The sequence below is a fragment of the Meriones unguiculatus genome, chromosome 6, assembly GCF_030254825.1.
Source record: "Meriones unguiculatus strain TT.TT164.6M chromosome 6, Bangor_MerUng_6.1, whole genome shotgun sequence".
NCBI classification, from domain to species: Eukaryota; Metazoa; Chordata; class Mammalia; order Rodentia; family Muridae; genus Meriones; species Meriones unguiculatus.
The window spans coordinates 115,853,068-115,877,651 of record NC_083354.1 but is presented as its reverse complement, the minus strand read 5'-3'; the positions used below and the strand labels follow the sequence as shown (position 1 = coordinate 115,877,651).

Sequence of the window (24,584 nt, the reverse complement as noted above, 5' to 3'; positions counted from 1 at the left end):
TTTTACAACCCCTAGTAGTTTTGGCTAGATGCTGTTTTACAGTCCTGGCTGTCCCAAAAATAGTTATTAAAGTTTCCCCCCTTAGCAGCATTGTAGCCAGTACCTAGACCTAGAGAAGGAATCTGGGCTCCCTTCCCTATTTCTCTTTCTTTCAATAATTTTTCATGATTGGTTGCTGATTGGTTGCCTGAGCCCTTATTATCTGGGTGACCCAAGAGATAAAGTGAACAGATGTTATACCCAGTTTGCGAGCCCCCAAAAGATCCCCAGGAATCGACTCCGTTGCAAAACACATGAGGGTCTTTTTATTGTAAATTACAAGCTGCAGCTTGGGCCTACACAGCCCCACTGATGAAGTGGTGGGAGCTGAGCATGCCGCCCCAGGTTAGTTGGGTGATTTATAGATTCTGGTCCATCCCAGCATGCCCAAGGCAGGGGCAATTCCTGCCTGGCAAGCATCTATTGGTCAAGATGTTACATTTTGAATCGATTGGCTATAGGAAGGTTCCCAGACTATTGATCATGACCAGGTGTCCCTCCCTAGGGGGAGGGTCCAGTTTCCTAGGAACTGTATCTCTAGTGGGTGGGGAAAGAACTGAGCGAGGTAGCTCTCCCCTCAGGGTATTTACTAACTTCTATACCGCACCTACTCTACGTCTTAATGATGGATCGCTGCTACTCGCTGCTACTGTATCTTTTGGTCTCTCACAGGGGACTCTGCATCCTGTCCCAGATCCTACCCTGGACCCTGGACCCTTGCCAAAGCAGAGAGCCACTTTGGCAGTCGGACCCTGGAGGACCTTAACAACTTACAAATCTGTCAAGTTGACAGTCACTTGTTTTAAAGTGAAGCAAGTCAGTTTTGAAAATAAAAGTGAAAGCAGCAGTGCCTTAAATTTCTGGGAACTAACTGCCTTGGTGGCTGCCTAGGAGCGCTGGGTGTGGTTAGCAAAGAGGCCTGTAACCCCAAGACCTCCGATCCAGTTTCAGGAAAAAAAACAAAACGCTCCTCTCTCCACAGTAGCTCATCTCTACATTGGCGGAGAAAACCAGTCAGCCTCTCACATTGGTGGAGAAAACCAGTCAGCCTCTCAAGAGGACTCACCTGTAGAGGATTCTACATGAGAGACTAAGAGGGCTGAGTGAGCTGCTTAGTTTTTGTCAGCGTGACACGAACTGAAGTCACCTGGAAAGAGGGAACTTCAGTTGAGAAATTTTCTTCATCAGATTGGCTTGTAAGCAAAGCTATAGGGCATTTTATTGACGTAGGGTTGGAGTAGGGGACCCAGTCACTGTGGGTGGTGCTACCCCTGGCCAGGTGGTCCTGAGCTGTTTGAGAAAGCAAAGTGAGCAAGTCCTGGAATGTGGTTCAGTAAGCAGCTCTCCTCCGTGCTCTCTGCATTAGTTTCTGTCTCCAGGTGCCTGCCTTCAGTTACTGTCCTGGCTCCCCGCAGAGATGGGCTGTGAAGTGCCAAGGAAACAACCGTTTCCTCCTCACGTTGTTTTTGGTCACAGCAACAGAAGACAAACTAGAACCCCGAGTTAATGTCTGCAAGCTAAATCCTCTGCAGAATTGGACAGAAGAGTTGAGTTCCGCTGTTCCTAGACTCTCACATTTTAGCCTTCTGTAGGTGTTCTGGAAGGCCTTTACTTTGGGATACAACTGGTAGTATTAAACCAGTGTCATTTTTAATGATTTTCAGGTGATGTATTGGGCAGGCTTTAGAGAAACAGAACTAATGGAATATGTATCTATCCCTGTCAGAATGAGACCCAGTGAAAAGCTGATGGAGGTCAGAACTCCATTCATACATGTATGTCTATGTGCAAATTTTCTTTTCTAATAGAGACACCATCAATTAGTGGATGGCCTTACTTCAAGACCTCCTCATAACTTACTTCCCCCTGTAAGGGCCCCATCTTCAAATACAGTCATACTTTGAGGTAGTGGAGTAGGAATTCAGTGCATGAATTCTACAGAGATCACTCAGATCATGACACAGGCACAAGAAATACTACGCAATAAAAAAAAGTGGGGCCTGTGGTGTAGTTTAGTGGTAGAGGCCTTACCTAGGTTGCATGAGGTTTTAGGTTCAGTCCCCACTTTACAAAACCCAAAACAAAACAAAACAAAACAAAAAAGATGCATAGTGGGTGGTGCCGCATGCCTTTAATTCCAGCACTTGAGAGGCAGAGGCAGGCAGATCTGTAAGAATTGGAAGCCAGCCTGGTTGACAGAACAAGTTCCAGGACAGCCAAGACTACATAGAGAAATCCTGTCTTGAAAAGCAAAAAAGCATAAGCAAACTGTAGTGTCTTCTCATATTGCTTTTAGGATGTATTCGTACACGTACTTGTGATGTCTTAGGGACTTTGCAATGATTAGTTGATACAATAATATACATCAGGTTTGGTACTGTGTCCAACCTGAAGATACTGAAGAGGAAACACAGAGAGGTGATGGAAAATTTGTTCATCGGTGTGGCGTCAGGAAATAGTAACTGTGGAAGCTGAACCCCAACATGCTGTCCTAAAGCAAGTAGTTGCTGCTGCAGCCTCCAAAGTGACACTGCTCAGCTCATTTTTAGAATGCAGATTCCTAGGTCCAGTTTTGGGCTTTCTGAATCAAATCTTTTGGGAGTTGGATAATGGAGGTCAAATATGGTGTAAAACATTTAGTTACTCTCTGTCTCTGTCTCTCTCTCTGTGTATGTGTGTCCATGTGCCTGTAGGTGCATGATCACAGGGAAAGTTGATTGAATTGGTTCTCTCCTTCCACTTTGTGGAAACACAGTCTTTCTTGTTGTTTGCCCCACTGCATGCTTCAGGCTGTTTGAGCTGCTGGTGGATTCTTCAGGTCTGCCTCCCGACTTACTGTAGGAGTGGGGTGCACTGCCACATCCTCCTTCTCATGTGAGCATTGAACTTGGGTAGTCAAGCTTGGCCTGCCCACATTTGCCCACTGAGTCAAATCCCCCAGCCCCAACCTGTAGTTTTAAAATGACTTTATTTACTAACAAAAAGTATAGAGGTATTGGGATTTGCTTTTTATAAGTTTCATCTAACTCTGCTTTCCCAGCCCCAGTGTTTAATGGTTTAATGGTGTTCACTTTCTTGTGGGGGTGCAGCATTGTTTTCAATTTATACAACGTTATTTACTATCTGATGGAAACGACTTAAAAGAGGATTTACTCTGGCCCCTGGCTCAGAAAATGTAGCTCAGCATGATGAGAAGGCATGGCAACAGGACTAGCTTCTGTCCTTAGTAGCAGGAATGGGAGACTGCTGGCATTTTAGTGACTCAGGAAGTAGAGAGCTGAGCCAGAACCAGGGCTTTGCTAGAGCCTGTAGGTTCCACCCCTGTGGCACCACACTGGTCAGCTGGCCTCCATGTCCAAGAGATTCTACAACTTTCCAGAAGGGTGCCAACAGCTTAGGACCAATGGGTGCACCTTGGTGAACAATTCTCATCCAAACCATGGTGTTTGCTTGCTGGTTTGGATAGGCCCTGTCGGTTTACAGGGATTCAGTCACACATAGGCTTTTCTCTTCAAAGACCGTGTAATACTATGTGATATTCTTACAGTTTTAAATGCCTTTTTTTTTTTCAAATAAGAAATATATGTACCTTACCTTCTTTTTAAAAGCTGTTTTCCACAAGTATGAGTGATCTTATTTCCTATTCAGGAACAGCCTTACAATAATGTATTTTGTTATCTCCCTTAGTTCCTGCTGTAAAGTGCATTTTTATCTATAATTTTTTAATACTCTTTTAAAAAGAAGAGTAGTTTTTTTTTAAAAATGCAGCCACTTGCTTCTATAAGTAACAGGCTTGGTGCCACTCTTGGGTTCTGATGACCATATTCAAGTGTGCAGGGGCATTCACTTTTGTCCTACAGATAAAAATATTAAAACAGCTCTTTAAAAGATTTATGATTAGTGAAAGTAATTTTTCTAGTTCTTAATGTTCTTCCTCCTGATATTTGGTGGATGTTCCAGAATGTGGTTCTGGAACAGAGATATTCAGTGACAGAGTGCTAACTGTTCTGTGCAGTTTTCTTTCAGGCTAGTCATTCATGTTGCCATTTCCAAAGGTCTCAGGGACATGTTCCCCTATAGTTACAGTGTACTGTAGAATTGAATTGCTCCATGAAAGCCCCTCCCTTCCACTCCCTTTCTCCCTTTTGAGCATTTTCTTCTCAGGTTAAATACATAACTGTAGTTATCATATTCATCAAATATCAACTTTGCACTGGGGCGTTATGCATCTCTTCTCTTGATGCATGGATTCTCTATGTATAGTTTGAATTTTGGTGTGAGTGTTGGTGGGGATGGGGTAAGAAGGTAGGGACAAGTGAAGTTTTCTTGTCCTGAAAGCAGACTGTGTTAATCAGCTTTCTATCAGGGCGGAACACAAAGAGACTTAAACTGGAGGAAAGGTTTATTTGAGATCATGTTTTAGAGGTTTTAGGCAACGGTAATTTGGCCACATTGCTTGGGCCTGTGGCAAGGCACAGCATCATGGGTAGAATACCTGACAGTGGAGTTCTCTTTCCCTCATGGCATTTGAGAAGGGTAGAGAGAGTAGTGGGGAGGGGAGGGAGATAGACAGAAATAGATGAGAGAGACAGAGATAGATGGGGGGATGGTCTGGTAGAGGCTGGAGACCTGGTCTTTCTTCTCTCTTTTGGGAATGTTCCTGTTTGCTTAACTTCATTCATGAGGCCTGACCTTCTAAGGGTTTCACCACCTTCCTAGACCACTATTAGCTGGTGACCACGCCTTTCACACACGGTCCTCTGGCGATCTTTAACACCCAAACCATAACAGAGGTGTTTCAGAGACCAGACAGTATCCTGGTTTAAAGGGTTTGTCTGGTACAGCTATGGGGACAGAGTGTAAGGGCAGTGAAAGCTTTTGTACGGAATCAAGGATAGTAACTTAAGTTTCTGTACTTTTTAAAAAAATTTAATTGATAGGGGAATCTCTTGAAATCATGTGTATCACTCAACTCACTCCAAAAACAAAGCCAGTTGGTGGCAGATGGTCAGCAATTGTACCTTTGAAAAATTGGCAGGCTCCTCCCACCCAAGAAAGGTGTTGGTTTGTTAATTAAGATCTGGGCTGTTCCTTCCCTTTGAAGACAAAGGAAAAGACTTTGTTGTACAACAATTAAATAAAATACAGAAAAACTCATATATAAAGTCTTTTCCACTCATGTTACTTCATTAATCCATTTTTCTAAGGTTTTGTAATCCAGAATCCAATGTACATGCTTTATTGTCATATTTTTAAAGTTTGAAATGAAAATCTTAACTCATCACACTGGATGATGAATTGGTCTTTTAAAAAGGTCTTCATTAACAAAAGAGCCACAAAACAGAACCCCAGCAATTTTGGAACTTTTTAATTGTTAAATAAAATGGCACTATAGACCGATTAAAGGTTTTTCCTGGGTGTGAAATTTAGAAATTTATCTTTCTATAGAAAAATGGCATGAAGCAGAAAGTGGAAGTGTGCACCAGTGTCCTTGTATTTTATTCGGATTATTGTGGTATTATACTACTTATGAGTGGCATCTGTTTTCACTTTTTTCAGGGATCTTGTAGGAGGCTCATTTGTATATTCTTAAAAGGAGTATGAACAGGCGCATGGGAATTACTCTTGCAGTGAGGCATTTGCAGATACACAGCGTGGCCTACCCGCTGATGGGAAGCCTCTGGCAGCAGTGCCAGGATTAGCTTTTGTGACCATCCATTTCAGCCACAGCTTTTTGTACTCTGGATCCTTTCCACATGCCATGGGTGGGTGGGGAAAGAATCCCCTTTTTTCTAGTTAGTTCTTACCACTTTCATTATCTCCCTTGAAATATTCACTTTCCAGAGAGGCCCTTCACAATGCCCCGGAGAGGTAGAGCCTGATGTTATTGGCTCTGTAGCACTTTATGCCCCTCTTCCTAAAACTGCACCTCGGTGCTGTTTGTGTTTGTTCTTCAGTGTTTGCTATTCGTGCTTTAGTAACTAGACTGCAAACTCTGAGTGGAGAAATTTGTCTTTTATGCAAGAGTCACCAGCCTGGATCTGAGAGAGGTTCCTAGCAAAGATAAAAGTGCCAGTGAGCTGCACAGAGTTCCCCTAGCACAGCCCCTAGGCAGTGTCCTGTACAGCCTTTCTGATTTGTCTTTTACACCTCCTCCTCTCCCCCCTCCTCCTCTTTCTCAAGTTGTATTCTATAAAGAGCTGATATACAGCTGCCCCTCAAAGGTCACTGCACAGCTCTCTGATACAGAGATAACTCACGCACATAGAAAGAGGGCAGGGGCCTAATCCATCCTAAGCTTTGACGACATACAGCTCAGAACAAAGCAGCCTTTACCTTCCCAGGCCACTGTAACTTACTCAAGTGGATGACACTTGCTGACAACTCACTAGGAAGAGACTACTTTAAAGTTTGTTGCATAGATAAAGGAGCATTCTCCTAAGTAGAGTTTACATTTCACGGAAGTGGTGCATTAGAAGGCTCTTTTAAAACATGCTGTTCTTTAAAAATATTTATTATGTTTGCAGAACACCTCATAGGTTGCATAGTGAGATGTCACCTTTAGGCTTGCAAATTGATCTAGCATAATCTGGTTATCAGTTATGGTCACTTGGTTCTGACAGCCAATAGGGGGTGCTAAAGAGACAGTGGTGCCAGGTGGCAGTAGCAAAGAAAGGCCATGCCATCTGGATCTTGGAAGATGCACTTGCAGAGGAGCGCCTGGCTCAGCACTCCTCTCCAGTACCATCTTCTTCCCCTTTGCAGCTTCCCACTTCCCATCTGTGCCCGCCCACTGGTTTCTCAAAGAATTAAAAAGAAAAAAAAAAATAATTGGCATAGTTCAAGGAAAAAGAATCGGGAATCTGTGGGCTGCCCCTTCTTCAGCTTTCTTCAGCGTTAGTGACCGGTGACAGCTATGGCCTGGCCTGCTTCTCACACCCATTCTCAAGGTTGTAACCTTGTGTCACCAATGGGGCTGTGCATTTTGCTGTACCATACTGAGGGGATCCAAGTTCTAGTTGTACTTTGTAAGTTGCCAGCAAAACATTTTCTTTTCCTTTTTATCCTTGCCAGTACTGCCTGCAGACTCCAAAAGGCATTTTCAGAAAGCAGATTCCACAAGTTACTGAATCCAAGCACAAGTAATCATTACCTATTCTGCTTGGGTGCAGTTCTTTAGAGACAGTGACATCCTTGCCAATGGTTATTAGGTTAACACCTTGTCACATTAACTCCTCCAGAAAACATTATTTAATAGATAAACATTAGGACAACCTTTGCTGTTCAGTTCCCTAATTCAAATAAATGTAGTTTTCCAGAGGGAGTAATTCACAACAACCCAAACCGTAAGCAGCAGTTATTTATGAACAGAATGGAACTATATGATTGTTTTAAGGATATTTTGCAAAATGAGTCCCTGGTAAAATGGCTGTTTTGTACATGAACAAGCACTTACAATCTGCCAGCAAGTGAGAATTTTACAGCACCATTTTGTAGAGTGCTGTGTGGATTTTACTATGTGCTGTAGTGTTTCTACATTGTTCTGAGGAGTTTTTTTTTTTTTAATTAGAAAGTCATACTTCATCTGGATACAGGCAGATTATCTCAGCTTCAGCTTCTTCTTACAGTAGCCCTAAAATATTTGCAAACATCATGCTTTGTTAGTGGACCTTGGAAGTCAAGAAAGTGCTAGTTGAAAGGTAAAGGTGGTTTTGGCATTTATTCTGCCCAAATGATGTCTGTACTAGGGCTTCTCACCTGATCTCCAACAGTGGAGAAGGAAGAAGGCAGAGGATGAGAACAGATGGAATCAAGCAATGGTCCCCAGGAGGGAGCACTGTGGTCGCTTCTCTTAGGCTCCCATTCTTGAACATGGTCCCAGTGGAGATTTTTCAACCTCTCTCATCATATTTATCTAGTCCTGGGTGTCAAAGTCAGCTCTTGCAAGCAAAACCTATCCATTGGGGGATCTGTGATGTAACTGGTATAAAGGGCTCCTTAGCAAAGAGTTGAAAGGTTTGAGGAGTGAAGGCAGTGAATAGGCTGTGATTCATTGGCCCAAGAGTTTTGGGTTTTGATGCTTTAAGCACACCCATTCATACGTAGCCTCATCTCAAGGAAGGCTCTTCGCCTAATAATTTCTGAAGTATTTCTAAATCCTTATTTCATAATGTGAAGATTCTATCTCCTGAGATATGCCCCTGGGTTAGCAGGTTCACAGAGAAAGTGAGAAGCGATGTGTAGGCAAAATTGTCATCTGAGAGATTTCAGCAGCGGAAGTTAGATTTTGCAAGTTTGTTTTGGATGAACAGCATGTCTCCGTTGGTTGCTTCAGCAGCAATATTTCTGTCCCGTCATCTAGTTAGGGATGAATGGCATATTGTGGCTTCCCAAACTGAGCCTGCATATGCTAACCCAAACTTGCTCAGTTTGGGAAGCTCACAAGTACGCTTGCCTTTCATTTTTTTAAAAAAAAAAATTATTTTTTTTATTCCCCCGAGTTTCTCTTTTGGCCAAAGAGAAATGTCTTGCATGTTATTCAAAATATTTAACCTTAATTGCAAGGCAGAATAGTGTGGTAGGTGGTGAGTACTTTTTCAGAGATTCTGTGACTTGGGAAGTGGGTAGGAAGTGGAGGGAACACAAAGTCTGTGGAAATGTTTGTTAGAAAGAAATATTGATGTTGATCCACAGATAGAAGCTTCAGGAATAGATATTTATCTAGACTTGTCCAAAACAACCATATTGCCTTAAAGTGAAACAACCAATACCAGCTGGGAAACTAGCAGGCTGCCATGGGCCAGGCACTGTGTCTGACCCTGGGAAAACCTCAAAGTCCATAAAATGCATTGCCCTGTCTTCTTGGAGATTCCAGTTTGTCAGCAATGTCTACAAGGGGTAACTAACTTAGTCGAGAAAGCACAATTCTTGAAAAACAAACAACTTTCAGCTTGCTTTTGCCCTCATTCTTGTCATCGTATTTAGTGGGATCAGATTCCCAACTGTTGGATAATATCCATAATATGCAGCTCTGGCACTCCATATTCCTTTCGTGTACCAACCACAAGGACTATGTAATGGGACACACAGGAAGAAATCAGAGCATCTGGAATGATATGATGCCTAGCGTTCTGGTTTCTGTCCTGACTGACTCCACTGTAACTCTCTATGCTGGGCTTCCTAGAACACTGAATCTTGGGCAGTTTCCTCACCATGTTGCCAGGGAAGATGCTACACCTTTCTTTCAGATGGTCCCCACATGTATCTTCCTCAGCCTTGGGCATTTTGTGGTACACTGAGTGTTTTCCCAGATGGTCTCAGTTGTGTTTTGGAGCTCCTGCATTTCGACAAGATACCTTAGGTAGTCTGTCTGTGGCCTTCCCCCTTTTATTATTATTTTTATTCTCATGTCCTTTGATGTGGTCAATAGAGACGGTAAGCTTTATATTGAGACTTGACTGTTGAGTTCGAGAGAGAGACGGGGGAGACAAGGAGACAGGGAGAGGGAAAAGGAAATGGGGGGGAGGGGGAGGATTGAATGGGGACATCATGGCCAGGCTTTGTTGTATGACTCTGATAAGCAACTGAGGTCTCTAGTGATTGATATTACTTGCTTACGGACAGCAACTCAGCACCTTACCAGCTTCTTGTCACCTTGGTGACATCTTGTACATGTAGGGAAAAGGAGACTTTTGGGAAAGAGCTACAGATGACAGAGATTCAGGTAAACAAGAACAGAAACTGGAGAGGAGAAAGTGAAGGAGCCCAGCCCCACCTTATTTCTTTACTTCTGGCTTTGTAGGTCCCAGGCTGTTTACAACAGACCCTTGTAGGGTGCCTGAAGGCTGTGCCACTCAGTGCCAGCCCCATAGCCATCACTGGACCACTGGGGATATGACCGTGGCTTGGGACATGAGCCCGCTTGTTCGCTTACTCACAGTGAAAAGAGTTTTGAAATGAGTTCTGAATAGACAGCATTTTCTTTGTGCGATTGGTAAATAACACAGAGCAAAGTTAGCAAGTTGCAGGCTTCTGCATTCTGATGCTATGCAACCTTTTTGTGGGGAGAAGGGCAGGATGTTTCTCCCAGAATGTGACCTCACGGGAATGCTAGAGGTAAGGAGCAAAAAACCTGATCTGAAATAACAAATGTGGCTTTTTAAGTAAAGCTTCAAGAGGAGAGAAGGTCTCTGGCATCGTAGTGCACAAAAAAAACCAACACCTGTTAGCACTATAAGGGTTACCAGTCACGCCAGTTTGCCTCTGTTTAACTCTGACCTGAAAAAAAAGAGGAATGGACTTTCTCAAGATAACTTAACATTTTTTTTTTCTTTTAGAAAGTAATGAGATATCTGAATGGATCAGCATGGAGAAACCCTAAGAGAAATAGCATAAGAACATTTGGAACATATCCAAGAACAGATAACTCTCCACATACCTGTAGACATCTACCAGGTACAGGTAAGGACAAATACTGTCAAAGGTAGATTGTAGCTCTGTGATTACGTCACACACTGGCTTGGGCTTTGGGGAGAATACAGACAGTACCTGGGAGGGGCTGGGGACTGGGGAGATTCAGCTGTTGTTACTCCTCTTTTGTAAACATGGCTGTGGTAGTCCTGTGTCGAGTGTGAACACCGGTGGTCACCGGGAGCTGTTGTTACTGATGCCAGCTGTGAAGGTGTGGAGGACATGTGATCTGGGTGTAGGGAGCATTGAAGATTATCAGATTCCACGAACCCTTCTGAAAAGTGTCAGTGTGTTTATATTACAAATGGTACGTGCGCAGTATGGATTTGCGCTGAGACTGACTCATTTTCTATTTAGAATTTTCTCATAGAAAACCACTTTTTATGGTGCTAAGATGAGAAATACATCTGTTGCTTACATATAATAAGCATAAGTTGAATACTTGAGTGGTTTGTTTATCACTATAAGAGACCTTCAACATATGTATGTTGTATGTCTCTTTACTGGAACACAGGCGCCAAAAATTTTTTTTTCCCTTGAGAGATACAATTTGTTCTTAAAGCTTACTTGGGTTTCTAAAAACTGAACATGATTGTAGAACTTTCAAATGGGTACTTTGACAGATGTTCTGTGGGGCATCTGCACTGGTCACCCTGCGGTCCTTAAGACTCGGAATATGTTCCTTGATGAAAAGCTTAGCAAGCGCTTTATTTGTTGCAAGTTGTGAGTACAGAACACCAGCATCGTAACTGGTTTTCTTCCCCTGTGGTGTGGTTGAAATGAAGATGTTGACTCTCAGAACTGTGTCAGATCTGAGTCTCAGGACTGTGAAGCTGTAAACAGAGAGAAAGGGGAGCAAGGCCCAGGCTCACAGCAGGTGTTTCCACAGAAAAGAACTGCTGATTTCTGATTGCACGCTGTGTAGAGCCTTGTTCGTTTGAACTAATTCATATAAACTGATGTCAGATTCACTGGCATGGTCTCTCTGGCCAACTCAGATGCATAATGCAGGAGGAAGTGATACTCTTGTAACCCTTATTCATACAACTTGGAAAAGAACAGCAATTGTCCTGAAAATTTAGCCTCACCTTACGTAAAGTCATGACATCAGACCGATTTGCTTACTGACTTTATGTAAAGCAACGCTTCTTAGATGACACATCTCCTTTAGTTTTTAACCGTGTCAGCGTTCTGAAAAGAGCAGTATCTCAAATTTAAATAAAACTCAAGTCAAAGATCTTAAACTGAAAAAGCTTTACGCTAATTCTTTACATTTTATAAATGGAAGTGTCCTCCACATTTCCACTTTCATGCATGAGAAATAAGAAAGGCAGCCCTTGAATAGCTGTTGATGTGGGTGAGGGGAGTATTTTCCATGAAGTATTTCTAGAAGGACACCAGCAGAGGGCAGCTCAGAGCAATAAAACTCGGAAAAGTTTCCAACCAGCTATTAGAAAAACAAAACAAACAAGCAAACAAACAAAAATCAATCAACCAAAGAACCAAGCAAACAAAAATCCGCAGGGAAAAATATCTGCTTAAAATCTGTCCTTTCAGAGGGCGCCCTTTACCGAAACTGTAGAGCTCTAAAGTAAGGAAGTAGCAAGCATCATGGTCCCTATCTGGTGTTTAACCATACAAATGTTGAGGTGCAGGGACATAATGAATGTTCGGAGGCCTCTGGAATGTTCACACTTGGATTTTACTTTTCTTCTTCTGGGTATTAAGCCTAGGATCTTGGGCAGTGTTCTGCTGTTGAGCTGCATCTTGAAGAGTTGAGTTGCTATTTTCTTTTTGGTTCATTGTGTTATAAAAGTCTATGTGAACTCTAATACCACTAAGGTGTGTGAATTCTTACATGCAGCTTTTTAGGGTTACTTTTCTGAAGAAAAATAACAAAATCAAATTCATGGAGGAACCTCTTCCCCAAATATATTTTGAGGGCAAAATGTAGATTAGAGAGATTCTTCCATCTTAGCCATACTTCCTCCATAGAAAATGATAGCTCATTGTTCTATGTAAAAATTTTTCTCCTCAGAATTGCTATAGCAAACACTTGTTGTTCTATATCAAGACACATTTCATACTCAATAATACATTTTTGTACCGAAAATCAGAGAAGAAGTCACATCACTAGTCTACACACTAGACTGCAACAGCATCACCAAGAGCACAGAATAAAGTTCTATGTGAACACTTTATGTTTTGTGGTTAGGTTGCCACAAATTCTTGGGTCTAGTGTATAAATGTTTAGGTAATTGCAATGCCTTTATACTGAAAGTTGGCATTTGGGTTACCATTCTTTTAAACTAATTAAGAGATTATGCAGTCTGTTTCTTCTTTCAAAATTTTAGTGTTCAGAACATAACACCTTGAGAGTTCTCCCTTTCACACAATTTGCTTGCTTGGTTTTACCTTCAGTATCACTTTGGCCCATATTGACTTAAGATATTTGACATATCAAATACTGTTGCTTTCAAAGGTTTCCCAGGCAACTGTAATAATTCATCTGGCTTCCATCAAACGTGCCCTTGAACTTGCCTCTCATTTTCTTGTATATTGTAACATGTGCTAAAGGAAAAAATACCAGAGACTTAATGTACTAGTTTACTACAGAGAATTTGGTGAAGAGAAGGATTCGTTTCATGTAAATAACTCACTAGGTTGACAAGTCGTCATCTTCCTGGCTTCCTCCTTTGTTGAGGAAAGAGAGAAGGAGAAAGGTTCCATATTCAGAGTTGGGTTTGGTTCTTACAGTTCCCAGGCTGGCTTTTTTGAGTGTGGAGCCCCCAGTTTGTCGCTAAGTCACTTCAGTGCTACATTGGGACTGATCTGATGTCTTAGGGTTTTATTGCTGTGACCAAGGCAATTTCTATAAAGGAAAACACTCAATTAGGGCTTACTTACAGTCTCAGAGGGTTAGTTCATCATCACCATGGTGGGAAGCCTGGCAGTGTGCAGGTAGGCGTGGTGCTGGAGAAGGAGTGGAGAGTTCTACATTTGATTTTCCAGCAGCAAGAGGAAGACTGAAACATACCTCCAACAAGGCCACACCAACTCAAATAAGGCAACACCCACTCCAACAAGGCCATACCTCCAGTAATGTTACTTCCTTTAAGTCTATGAGGGCCACTTTCATACAAACTACCACATTCCACTTCCTGTTCCCCATAGGCTTGTAAGCCATATCCAACTTTAGAAGTCCCATAGTCTATAGTAGCGTCAACATTGTTTTTTAAAAAAGTCCAAAATCACTTTGAAGATTCATGGCTATCTTTTAATTATAATCTCCTGTAAAATAAAAATGAAAAGGTAGTTCACATACTTCCAACATAGAATGTCACAGGATATATATTACTGTTCTAAAAAGAGCATAGTAAGGAAATACTGGACCAAAGCAAGACCAAAAACCAGCTGGGCAGACTCCAAACTCTGCATCTCCATGTCTGACGTCAAACTGCTCTTCAGGTCTCCAGTCTTCTTTCAGTTTTGTTGACTGCAACACACTTCTTTCTCGTGGGCTGGTTCCACTCCCTGTTAGCTGTTTTCCTCAGCAGGTATCCCGTGGCTCAGGCATCTCCAACATCCTGGGGTCTCCAAGGCAGTCCAGGCTTCACCTTTACAGCTTCACCCAATGGCCTCTCCAGGCCTCCATGAAGGGACACCTCCAAATCATGTCCGACCTCAGTAGCTTTCCTTAGTCATGGAGGGAGATTGCATAAACTCTTTCTCCTATCATTGACTCTAAAGTCAGAACCACATAGCTGAATCTGTCAAGTTCTGCTGCTTGCTGGGGCTGGAACTTGTCTCTTTCATTCAGTTACATCTTTACCAGCTTTCTGTTTTTGATTGTATCTTTCACTGCCTAAGCTTGGCTATCTTAAAACTCTATCTGTAGATAGAGTTCCTCCCGTGCTGGGATTCACCTGTGCTGGGATTAAAAGCATGAACCATCACACCTGGCTCTAAGGTGTTCTTTCTTTTTTTCCTGTCTTTTAAAATAATTAATTAATTTATTACAATTTATTCACTTTGTATCCCAGCTGTAGCCCCCTCCTTCTCCTCCCAGTCCCACCCACCCTTCCTCTTCTCTCCCTATGCCTCTTCCCTAGTCCATTGATAGTGGAGGACTTCTTCCCCTTCTTTCTGACCCTAGCCTATCAAGTCTTATCAGGGCTTGATGCATCATCTTCCTCTGTGGCCTGGCAAGGCCACCTCCCCCCCGCCCCAACACACACACAGGGTAGATGATCAAAGAGCAGGCTACTGAGTTCATGTCAGAGACATCCCCTGCCCCTCTTACTAGGAAACCCACTTGGAAACTGAGCAGGGGGTCTAGTTCCTCTCCATGTGTGATCCTTGGTTGAAGTATCAATCTCTGTAGGCTCCCTGGGCCCAGGGTTTTTGGCTCTGTTGTTCCTGCCCCCTCCAGGTCTTTCTGTCTCCCCTTCTTCTGTAAGGTTTCCTGAACTCTGTCCAAAGTTTGGCTATGAGTCTCAGTATCTCCTTCGATATCCTCATGGGTAAGAGTCTTTCAGAGGCCCCCTGTAGAAGGCTTCTGTCCTGTTTCTTGTATTCTAGTTCTGATATCTATCCCCTCTGAATGAAGTTTCAGCCTCTTCCCTAGGGTCTTCTTTGCTGTTTCGCTTCTTTAGGTGTACAGATTTTAGTATGTTTATCCTATATTATATGGCTAATATTCACTTGTAAATGAGTATATGCCATATGCGTCTTTCTGCTTCTGGGTTATCTCACTAAGGAGGATCTTTTCTGGTTCCCACCATTTGCCTGCAAATTTCATGATTTCCTTGTTTTTAATGCTGAGTAGTATCCCATTGTCTAAATGTACCACAATTTTTGTATCCATTTTTCAGTTGAGGGACATCTAGGCTGTTTCCAGCTTCTGGCTATTATGAATAATGCTGCTACAAACATGGTTGAGTAAATGTCCTTGTTGTATGGGATGTATCTTTTGGATATATGCCCAGGAGTGGTACAGCTGGATCTTGAGGTAGCACTATTCTTAATTTTTCTAAGATTTTCTTTAATTCCTTTTCACACATTGCAAGCTTAATTGGTAGGATCTTGCCCTGAGGCCACGACTCCCTTTATTCTATTTAATATCAGGCTGTTCTTTAAACTGTTTATCCCCTTAAACACAGGACTTAGCTGCATTCTACTTCCTGGTGACGCCTTTCTCTCAAATTGTACATTGTATAAGGCTGGATGAGAGGCAGGTTATCATATTCAGCGGAACAAGGATGCAGATTAGCTAAGTTTGGTAGCAGGTCTCTGTGGAGGAGCAGTCTTTAAACTTTGGAAGGAAGAAGCTGTGTTCTATATTTTTGTGCACACACTGTCAATATCCATACGCAGACCAGGGGAAGGCTTTGCCATTCCAGAGGCCTGAGGCACTGAGGTGGTTGACATGGTTGTACTCAATAGTATGCATTACCTCAGGACTTCATCTCCTCCTCACAAGGGGATAGAGCTCTGCGGCCCACAAGGAATTGCCCACCCCCACATTTCTGAGTGATGCTTTCCTGTGGGCTTGGCTGGCTTTCATCCACTGTTGCGTGAGTTCCAGAGTTCATTCTCCTGTAGCTTGTCGTGAAACCAGGAGCAGAGTCTTACTCATTCTGCTCATAGGAAAGCATTGTGATCACCCCCTCAGGAGTTCCTAAAGTTGAGAAGTCTGAATCAGTCATCCTGTAGTGGTTGCTGCTGCTGCTGCGGCTGATCCTCCTTCTATTGACTAAATTGTGCCTTCTTTAAGCGATCTCAGCTCATCTAAAGGATAGTATAACCTTACCTTCATTTTTTTTTTCCTCTTTTCATTTACTTTAGCTCTTGTTTTCAAAGCTGGTTGTATAGCCCCCCTACTTGTATATTTAATCTTCAGATCCTAGAGTTGAATTCTTTAATGGAACAGATTGCTTTTCTAAGACCAGACTTCTGTAGAAGTGTTCCAGTTAACATCACATTGAATCAAAGTTTAGAGAACTGTCCTGATCAGTGATGTATTATCTGGATCATGCCTGTAAGTATGGCCACTCTTGTTTCTTTCCTCCTCCATGCTTTCCACCCTTTCTGCGGTATTCATTATATTTTGTTCTTTTTAGAATACTAATGGGTACTTAAACATTTCATTGCACTATGCCTAAGCAGATAATTGAATTTTAGGGACCGGAATGCCATTTTAACAAGTACCTTTTTCTGTATACAGGAAAGCATATGTGACATGGCACTTGTATTAGCAGCCATTTAGTTGCTTTGTTTTATGGACCTGCGGTGATTGATTTGAGTAATCCTTGGCTTGTTAAAATTAACATAGATAAATAGACCTTTATAGTAGGAAATGTAGTTTACAGGATGTGAAACAATCAATTTGAATAAATATTTGCTATTTGTTTTCACAAAAGTTTTAATCCTAAAAGAGAACTCCGACCAGAAAAAGGATGTAGCAGGATCAGTGAAACAGGTGGTATGAGTCATATCACTTTTAATTGAGAGGCTTCTGTGTGTGTTGGCCGAGACTGCGCTACACAAAGGTAGATTTAGAATTTCTTAAGCTGAAATCCAGCTGGAAAGTTCTTTATCAGATGGGTGTGTTTGACCATTCTTAACCTGTTTGTACATTGAGAGCATTGATGTTAAGTTTTGACATATAAGTCACAGTTTAAAAACCTCTGAGGGGTATATGACTCCTGATATGGACAGTTATTCCAGAGCCAGGGGATTTTGTGCAAAGCTAATTTGTATAACAGGGAATCAGTCTTTCACTGTAGCATTTTGCTATCATATTTCAGTAACCGAATGAACATTCTGAATTAATAAGCATAACGTTTGTGTAAGCTAAGGACTAGTCTAAGCTCTGCATTCATTGATGGGAGTCTTAAGCAAATGCCTTTTTTTCATCAGCTTGTTCAAAAAGCATAAACACCATCATGAGCTTGTTCCAGGCAGGAACATTAGCCTGGTTAACACACATACTGGCTCTAAACAAAGTGCCTTGAAGTTAAGGCTGCGTGTTGTTTTCAGTGCTTGGTAGAATTGGAATGGATTCTTTCTTTTTGGTATGTATTTATACTTCTTTCATACAGAAAAAGTTTGAGCACTAAAGACAATTAGTAGGGTTTGCTTTTTTATTTTTTATTTTTTTGGATAAGGCTTTGATTAAAACTGTACCAGATGATTGGTATTTGTTACTTTAGGAGACCATATCAACGTGGTAGAAATATGCAAGGATGATCTACTTATAAACTTCTCAGTGTGCTAAGAAAAACAGAAGCTTGTGGGGGAGGGCTTGGCTCACCATCTTTCCCCACAGTTCTGCATTGTCTCTTGTTCCAGTTAGCTCATATTCACAGCGCTGGGTTGTAGGATATTGTCTTGTTGTGTGTCATTTCCTCCTCCTCCTTTCTTTTTTGCATTCTTTGCTTTTCTTTTTTTTTTTTTTAAATGTTAGAGCTGGTGGGAAGCCAGAGAACGACACCAGCTATGTGTGCTCTCTGGTCTGGGGAGTGGTGCTCTGCCTAGGCTCTGTTCATCCTTCATTCTTTTAACCAGTGTGTAGTTGCTTCCCAGAGTCAGGCCAAGTCTCAGAACTCTGAATGTGCTGTCTCATTTAATCCTCTCAAGCGCCCTTACAGACAGTGATGCGTGCCTCTGTTGCACAGGTGAAGAAAGTCATGTTTCTTCAAGAAATAAGGAAGGCTCTTCAAGAACATGGAACTGATCTGTGTTTAGCTGAGGCTGTCTGCTTTACTATTTCAACACCTTGGTTTTAAGGAGCATCTATTTTAGTGGTGACAATTCATGCATGTTGTCACTCTGAGAACTCTACAGTGATATAACTTTTTCCTTCTGTCTAACTGCACCCTGCACCCATTATCCAGCTTCTCTTCATTCCTCCTCCCCTGCCTCTTTTTCAAGCCTCTAGTGACGTCCATCCTATGAGCTGCATATTTAAACTTCCAATTATGAATGAGACCGTGTGATGCTTGTTTTCTGTTTCATTAACTTCACTTAACATAATGTCCTGCAGTTCCTTTTAATTGAGACCATTTCCTTACTCTTTTTCTTTTATGACCCTGACAATCTTGAAAGTTAGAAGATAGTTATTTTGCAGAATTTTCTCTGGTTGGGAATGTCACGATCTGGTCCAGGTCATTCCTATTTTGGCTAGTTATACCATAGTGGTGGTCCTGGAGTCTTTGTAGTGCAGAATTTCAGGAAGGCCTGATCTGTGCTTCATTGTGGTTTGCCTGTTAAGGTCACCTCTGCTGAATTTCTCTGTTACCGAATTACCATGTTTCTCTTTGAATACATTAACATCTTATAGGGATATATTCTTAGAATATATAAATATGTTGTATTTTACCTTCTTTTGTCTCATCAGTTTAAATATGCATTGATGATGATTGCCAGAATCCATTGTTATGTTGGTTGTCAAATGCTAATGCCTGTTTTTCCAAGCTCCATTATTGACTTGTTCTAGCTTTTGTTAAACCAGAAGCATACAATATCTAATCTTTATCTTTTTCTGTGGTTTGACTGTTAGTCTGAGAACAAACAAGAATGCTATACACCCCTTACTTGATTTTCACATGTTCAGTAGGTAGACATTATTTTATCCAAAGACTGTATCTGAATAAAAAAAATAGCAAACCAAAACAAAACAAACCACACTAAAACAACATCAATAACAACATAAAACAGTAACTTTTCAGCATATTTAAAATTAAGTTTTAAAATATCATTGATGGTCCCTCCAGTAATATAATAAAGTTTAATAATTATAAAAAGATTTGAAAATCAGTTAAGAATAACACACAACATTGTAGCTCAATTTTTTTTCTTAAAATTTTTCTTTATTATTATTATTTATTGCAATTTATTCACATTTGGCTGTAGGCCCCACCCTCATCTCCTCCCAGTCCCAACCTAGCTCCCTACCCCCATGTTCCTCCCCCAGTCCACTGATAGGGGAGGTCCTCCTCCCATACCTACCATCTGACACTAGCCTATCAGTTTTCATCAGGACATAGCTCAATTTTTAAACTTAGAAAGTAGTTCAAATAGGAGAGAGGCATCCTTCTTCCCTGTGATGTTTAGGCAAGGTGAGGCAGTTGAGTAACTGCCTGAAAGATGTCATAGCTGTCTCCCGAGCTTTGGTAGAAGACTGAAAGGGTGCAGGAACCCCTGAAGAACCGAAGCTCACTGCTTCATCTACATGGAAAAGAATGAAAGGGAGCTAAGAAGATCAGACTAATAAACATAGCATCCACTTTAGAAGGCAATGGAGATTTAGCAGAATGGGCTACAAAAGGGAATAAGACAATATTTTCAGGTTGAGCAAGGCTCAGAGGATGGGGAATACAAAGGTCTTTGGAGAATTCATATTTCACTGGAGCAGATGAGGAACTTAGGATCTGGACCTCTGTATTTTTTTTTCTTTACCTCCAAGGAGGGAGCTGTATGGTTCTTAGCAGGGAACTTGAAATTGCACACATGAATGGTTGAAGCAGCTATGTCTTGTGACTTTAATGATCTATGTGAAAGATCCAAGTGTCTTTAAGGATGTAGATCAGACTTAGGATTTTAAATAAAGACATAAACTCCACCTACACAAAATCTGACTGATGGATTCTTCTGGATGTATTCACTCAGTATTCACTGAGTCTACTCAAAAAACAAAACAAAAATAACTTCACACTCTGGTCCAACCCTGAGGAGCAGGTATCAGTTTTGTTGGGGAGGGGCATATGCCAAGTTAGAGGGTATTTATTTGAACTATCTCTAAAAACAAAAGTTCCTGAAAAACTATGTAGAATAAATAAACAGGAAAAGGAAACACAGCCCAGGACAATGTTATAAAAGCAAATAAGGGAAACAAAATGAGACAAATGGGGAAACATGGAGTATGTAATCACTGTTGGCACATATGAGATTCATGTGCAGACTTCTCCAAAAAGGAAAATCACTTCTGCCTGTTTTTCTCATAGAATTGAGCTGCCAAGCAAGTGGTAAGGTATAATAAAGAAGTTGGAAATTATAAAGGTTTTCGAAATTTTAAACCTTCTAGCACTATGCCTTAAGACCAACAGGACGGTATGTCCCATCAGCCTGAGGTATGAAGCCAAGAGAATGTGTTACCAAGAAGATAGGGAGCTTTACAAAGAGGTGCGAGGGGCCCAGGGAGTCATGAAGGGAGGTTTGAGAGTTCTCAGATTCTCCAGGAAAGTAAACTGAGAGCCATTTTGAAAGCACCAGGACCACTTTTGACATCTGTATTACTGGAGAGCAGTTTGAAGTTGTGTTTATATTGGTAGTGTTAAAGCTCTGCAAACGAAACTTAGGATAATCATTAGAGTGCAAGTTCATATATGGGACTGTAGTTTATACAATCTGTGGGCCCCATTTGGAGATCAGAATACAAAATAGGGGCTGGAGAGATGATTCAATAGTTAAAGGTACTTACTGCCATTTCACAGGACCGGAGTTCAGTTTCCAGTAGTTCACAGTCATTGTACCTCCACAGGGACCTAACACTCTCTTCTGGCATCCATTGGTACCGGACGTGTGCATGGCACACTTAAATGCTGCCGGAGAAACACCCATACACATGAAATAAATGTAAAAAAGAACATAAAATGACCTGTGTTTGTATTGGTTTATGTATTAGAGTAAATGTTTATTATAATAAAAATATAGTTATGAAAAACTACAGATTTAAAAGTGAAGCTGTGTACTGAAAGCAAAACAAATTCTCAATTTTGATTTACGATATAATTGATTTTTATTTGTCAACAGCTTGCTGTAGTCCTGTAACATCTCTTTTTCTGCATTTTGAGCACCATTATATTAATAATGTTTTTTTGCAATGTTTTCTACAGGAAGATAACCTATCATTATCTTTTTTATGGCTAGCTATGTTAACAAATGATGGTTTGTATTTCTTTTCAGTATCACGATAATCATTAGGATTGTTACAAATATTTAATTTTTTAAAAATTTCATAACAAGGCAGTAATAGATCCCATTCAGAACTGATAAATCCAGACTGATAATGAAATTATTTTATTATTTAAAGATAGTATAGAAACTATGAAAAGATTTATATCAGTGTCTGGATAGATGCCTTTTTTTTTTCTTTTTTTAAATTAACTTTTATTAATTATACTTTATTCACTTTTGTATCCCCCCTGTAGCTCCTTCCCTTCCTCTTCTTCATGCATGCCCCTCCCCAAGTCCACTGATAGGGGAGGTCCTCCTCTCCTTCCTTCTGATCTTAGTCTATCAGATCTCATCAGGAGTGGCTGCATTGTCATCTTCTGTGGCCTGGTAAGGCTGCTCCCCTTCAGGGAGAGGTGATTAAAGAGCAGGCCAATCAGTTCATGTCAGAGACAGTCCCTCTTCCCATTACTATGTAACCCACTTGGACACTAAACTTCCATGGGCTACATCTGTGCAGGGGTTCTAGGCTATCTCCATGCATGGTACTTGGTTGGAGTATGAGTCCCTGGGACGACCCCTGTGTTCAAATTTTCTGGTTCTGTTGCTCTCCTTGTGGAGTTCCTGTCCTCTCCGGATCTTACTATTTCCCACTTCTTATCAGTGACAATGTTTGTCTGCCTGGACATATACTCCTGGTTCCTGGTCACCAATGTTTCTGTTTTTCTTGTATAGTTTGTAGTTTACTGAGACAGGTTCATTTCCTATTTATGTTGTTGGTGTTTAAATCACTTGAAACTGTATTAAGAGTTAGGAGGAGTGACTCAGCAGGATGGCTGATGACAGCGTGCCTAACACTGTCCCCTTTTAACACTGTCCTCATTCAAGAAATGACCACAACAACTATTAAGTAATTGCTTTCACCGCAGTGATCCAAAGAGAGTTCTGGAGTACAGTAGGACAGTAGCAAAATCAAAGGACGTAGAAAACTGGAGGAAAAGAAATTCCTGTTTGTTTGTTTGTTTTGGTTATTGTTTGTTTGTTTGTTTCTCTCACCCAGAAGTCAGGATTCCCTCAAACCTGGGGCAATTTTTCTCAGTAGAGGAAGGCTAGCAAAAGTCTCTATCAGCCCCTACAGGTAGTCTTCACAACCAGAGATTCCTACAGCCCTCCCACGTGAGCCCAGCTTACAGTTATAGGAGGAGTCGACACTGTTCAGGAGAGGGAGTTCCACGTTGTACCATGCTGCTTCTTCTTTCATACAGGCTATTATTGCTAGAGCACATACATCATGATGGCCACTACACTCTTACTCTGAAGTCTTCGTTGTCATTGCTTCTCTCTCTCCCTCTCTTCCAGCTAGAGAACTGCTAGAGAACAAGCTTTATAGAGGTCCCTCTCAAATCCTACATCCTGGTTGCTACTGTACTTTGCCTTCCCTTGGCTACATAGAATCTGGGCCCAGCAGATCAGCTATGGCCTTTTGGCACCTGATCCAGTGTAGTTCCTGACTCCCTGGGACTGAGGGCTTTAGCCCAGGAGGACAGTCATTATCTTGGCAGCCACATGTGTGATACACCCTGACCCTGATTACCAGGAGCTCCATACAGCGGAGCAGCTGCACCCTTAGTGTCTGAGAGGCTCTGCTGTCCTGTCCTCTTGGCTGATCTGTGACACGCCACTCTCTAGGCAAAACAGCTGCAATGCCCCCTCTTCATAGATCTGGGATCCAAGCAGCTGGGGACTCCACTGAGGTCCGAAGCCCTCATTTCATTTCTCCCTAACCCCTAGGACTTAATTCACAATTGCACGATACATTTCTGGGCACGAACTGCTGTCCCTAGCCCTGCAGTACTGTGAGATATCCTCCTGGCCCACCAGCCCTAGAGTGGAGGATGCAGCAACCACTGCCACACGGACAGCTGTAGCCATGGCCAAGGCCCAGCCTGAAGTGGGAGCTAACCCTTCTTAAATTCATCTTTCACTGTGGCTGTGAGTGTGTCTGCATTGCCACTGCCTGCCTTGAGGAAACGAGCTATGAGCTCTGGGTCTGAGGCAGCACCCTGACCACATCTTCCTTCATGGGGATTGGTGCTGTGGGGCCCATCTACCCCGCTGTAATGTCACAGATTCTTACCTTGCTGTGTCCCCCATCTATTCAGTGGAGTCTGATGACTTGAATTTATCGTCTTGGAGTGGCTCTGTTGGGTTATCATCTGGCAGCAGGCTGGCCAGACAGATGGCTAAAGTTTTACAGAATCTCATACAGGCCTGGGCCAGGAGCAGTGGTTAATAATATGTTATTTGGAGTTTACACATCCACCTCCCGGGGTCCTCCTCAGGAGGGCCTCTGCAGAGTTTGAAATGATTACGAACAGTTCCTATCCCAAAGTCACTTTGTCAGCATCTTATATTCGCCAGGCTATAGTGGCAGCTTCCTGCAAACAAGCCAGCTATCTGGCAGAAACAGGATCAAGACTTTTGCATTGCCAGTGCTTGCCTGCAGGAAATGAGCACATTGGCCACTGGCCTCTTCTAAAGTAGCAGTTGCTGCAAGGATCCCTTTCTTTAATCATGTGCGTAGAATGGAAGTCCTTTTTCTACCCCCCACCCCCCACCCGGTGTCTCTAACTTCCCTCTCTGGGATTTTTTTCTTTCTTTTAGAGTCATGGGTATTGTAAACCTTTTGGGCAGTCTCTTATCTCAGAGGGGCCTGAGCGCTCTCCCATCTCAGGGGTTGCGAACAGCCATTAGAGAAGCCTAGGGGCAGGACCTACCCAGTGAAGCCTGGAGGGTTTACATTTAGTCATCCACAAGAAGGCACAGGTCATGCACCAGAAAAAGCCACTGGTCAATACAAAGAAACTGGTAAGGGATGGCTGGGGTCTCCCCATCACCATGTTTCAGATGGCTTGAACTATCACTGGACTACCAATTCCAAAAGATTTCACAGAAGGTCTGGAATGTTTTGTATAAGAAGCTGCAGCCACCACAGCCAGTTACTGCTGGAAGGGTGGGCGGGGTTTGGAGGGTTGGGTGCTGAGTGTGGCCTCTAAGCTTGCAGGAAGTGGTGCACTGTCCAAGGGCGGCAGCAGCTGCAGTCCTGTGACAGCTTACTC

At 42.1% G+C, this 24,584-nt stretch overlaps 1 protein-coding gene across 1 annotated transcript in view; it reads left to right on the top strand.

Moving 5' to 3' along the window:
- The first annotated feature begins 10,404 nt into the window (after nucleotides 1–10,404).
- LOC110557746 (ST18 C2H2C-type zinc finger transcription factor) overlaps nucleotides 10,405–24,584 on the top strand; it is a 340,314-nt gene continuing 326,134 nt past the window's right edge. The window contains exon 1 of the mRNA XM_060385906.1: nucleotides 10,405–10,500. The gene's annotated coding sequence lies outside the window, so the exon portion shown is untranslated. The remainder of the gene's footprint in view (nucleotides 10,501–24,584) is intronic.